The sequence below is a fragment of the Felis catus genome, chromosome B2 (genome assembly GCF_018350175.1).
Source record: "Felis catus isolate Fca126 chromosome B2, F.catus_Fca126_mat1.0, whole genome shotgun sequence".
NCBI lineage: Eukaryota > Metazoa > Chordata > Mammalia > Carnivora > Felidae > Felis > Felis catus.
This window is the reverse complement of record NC_058372.1, coordinates 87750297-87753263: the sequence shown is the minus strand read 5'-3', so window position 1 is coordinate 87753263 and position 2967 is coordinate 87750297. Positions and strand designations below refer to the sequence as shown.

The 2967-nt window shown below is 37.3% G+C and overlaps 1 pseudogene; it reads right to left on the bottom strand.

The window, feature by feature from the left end:
- Nucleotides 1-297: 297 nt before the first annotated feature.
- Nucleotides 298-2638, bottom strand: LOC101081894 (annotated as a pseudogene).
- Between the last annotated feature and the right edge of the window lie 329 nt (nucleotides 2639-2967).

Genomic DNA, 2967 nt, shown 5'->3' with positions numbered 1-2967 from the left:
TAACCATGAGTCTGCTTAATTTAATAAGGTATTATTTGATTATTTAAAGTTGCATTTTTCCTTGAATAAGATGTTTATATTATTACTATTAAACTCTATTTCAAATAGATATTCAATCTGTTATTGCTAGACATTAGAATGAGAAATAAAACATCATGGGGCACCGGAGTGGCTCAGTTGGTTAAGTGTCTGACTTCAGCTCAGGTCATGACATCACGGCTCGTGAGTTTGAGCCCCACATTGGGCTCTGCGCTGACAGCTCAGAGCTTGGAGCCTACTTTGGATTCTGTGTCTCCCTCTTTCTCTGCCCCTTCCCTGCTTACTCTGTCTCTCTCTCAAAAATAATAAATAAACATTTAAAAACAGAAATAAAATTTCATTGTATATTCATTATTTGCTGTTTTAAAAACTTAGTACCTATACAGATGGATCTATTTATTGCTATGTGTTATTTAACCAAATGTGATTCTGTTAACACAGAATAGCCTTCTCTGATCTGGAGGTTTACATACATATGTGGATGTAATTTCCCCCAACATTCCTTCATTTGAATCAATACACAGTTTTTCATAGAGCAAATCATGACTTTATATGGGAACTAAAAAAAAAGTGCAAACTACAAATGCAAATCTGGGTACTCAAATTTCACGGCATAATCTAAAATATGATTAATTACTACTTTAAGGTTATCATTTGAATGAAAACACAATATTAAGTGAAGTTCTGATAGAGAACTTCCGTCTGTAGTAGAAAACTATTTCATGTATAGTATATCTGCAATAAATAGTCGATGACTAATTGATCAATATTGATATGTGTACTACATTAAAATAAGATTATAATTGGATATAAAATAATTAGATTTATGAATCTGTCCTTTTAAGGATCTTAAAATAGAGTAATAAAGATAGAATTAAACTAGTGAAAAATATGAGACTAGTTAAATACGCATATGGAAATTATACTACAAGTCTACATTCTCAAATTATTTTAATTATTTGGATTTTTTTTTTCAAAAAGTTGTTAAGATAAACGGGGAAAAAATATGACTTCTTCTAAAAACTTTCCTTGATCAGCACCACTACTTCTCCATAGCAGGATCCCTTGCTCTTTCAGACTCCATTTTCTAACTTTACCCATTCCCATTCTGACCTCTGGAAACTTCCCTTCAAACAGCTCTTGCTAAGGTTAGCCATGATCTTTAGTCACCAAATCTGATGAAAAATTTCAGTGTTAATTTTAATAGCATTTGATGCTATTTACATTCCTTCTTTTAAAATCTTTCTTCTGCTCCCCTTGTTGTTCTCCTGCACGCATTTTCTAGCACATTTCCTCTTCATTGGCCCTTGACTAAGATAGCCCCTCTGTCAATGTTGCAGCTCTTCACAACTTGGTCCTATACTTCTTTTTCATTATTCTATATTTTCCTCTGTCTCACACGTGCACATGCAGTCAATTAATATTTTACCTCCTTATCCCATTCTAGATCAAACATTCCGTTATGTAAGGCAGAAGCCTCTGAGTCATTATAGTAACCTTCTAGCCTATAATCCATATACCAAATTCATCATAAAATTCTACATTTTATGTCCTAAATATTCCTTATTTTCCCCATGACAATAGTTTATTATTAAGGTGAACCCTGATTCCCACCAGTTACTTATTATAAAGGTGAACCCTGATCCTCACAATAGGCCTATCCGTAGGATTTTTGATAGGGAGCACGGGCACCAGGACCGCCCAACTTTTTGGATTCGCAGCACCAGGGATCAGCAACCAGCAGAATCTGGTCGTACTGGATGAGGATGTCTTTGATCTCTTTCTTGGAAGCCTCATCCACGTATTTCTGATAATAGGCCACCAGAGCTTTGGAGGTGGACTGGAAGATTGTAAATCTGGGCCACATGACCACCACCCTTTACTCAGTCTCAGATGTCCACCCTGGCAAACAACTCCTGGCCCAGAAACAAAACAGGTGCAGTAGTTTGTATTGCTGCATGAGCAGCTCAATCTTCCAGGGCCTGCCCATTCACCCTGATGACGCTGTTGCCCCATTTGCAGTACTCCACAGCTGTGACCTTCTTCTTGCATCTGAGGACCTGCACTGGACTGCAGAGGACCCTTAGATGGCATGGTCATGAATGTAGACAAGACCTCCTCACCAAGTGGTGCACAAATTCCTCTCTAATTCCTCCAGTTTATTTCACAAAATCCCACTGTCCCCTCTTTACCTCTATGCATACTGGCTTTGTTTTATGACCTCGGATTCATTTATCCATATCTTCTGAAGTCCATATCTTCACTAGTACCTTAGATTTCGTGGATAAAGATTGCAATCAAGTAGTTTTGTGGGGGGAAAATATGATTTCTGGAATTGGGAATGCCTAGATTTGAATCTCAGATTATTTGTTATTAGCATTGTGACCTCCACTTATTATGAAAGCTTTCTCAACTTTAGTTTCCTCTTCTATGAAATATAGATAATAATACTTCCTAACAAATGTGCTGTGAGGATTAATGTCATGCTACTTACTTCCCTGAGTTGAAGTAGGATTACGTTGATTTAGTTTCTAGCTCCCAAGGTACTTAAACATATCAGGTGTTCAATAAGTATCTAATGAATGAAAGTAAAGGACAGAAAGAGGAGATAGATGAAAGGAAAGGAGAGGAGAGGGGAGGAAAGAGGAGGGGAAGGGAGGGGAGGGGAGGGGAGGGGTGGGGGCTATAAATGGATACATTTACAAAAGGAAGGAAAGAGAAGGAAGGGAAAAATGCAAAGAAACTGAGAATTTCTCCTTTCCAATTCTCTCCTTTCCAAACTCCAATTTCTCTGCAAACAACAGATTACATAGACTTGAATGAATCATTCATGAAGTGGACTAAGAAAAAAATATAGTTGATTGGGATGAAAGGGACAGGAAGAGGATGGGAGAGTGTCACTCTTATGCAGTAAGGAGAAAGGAAACA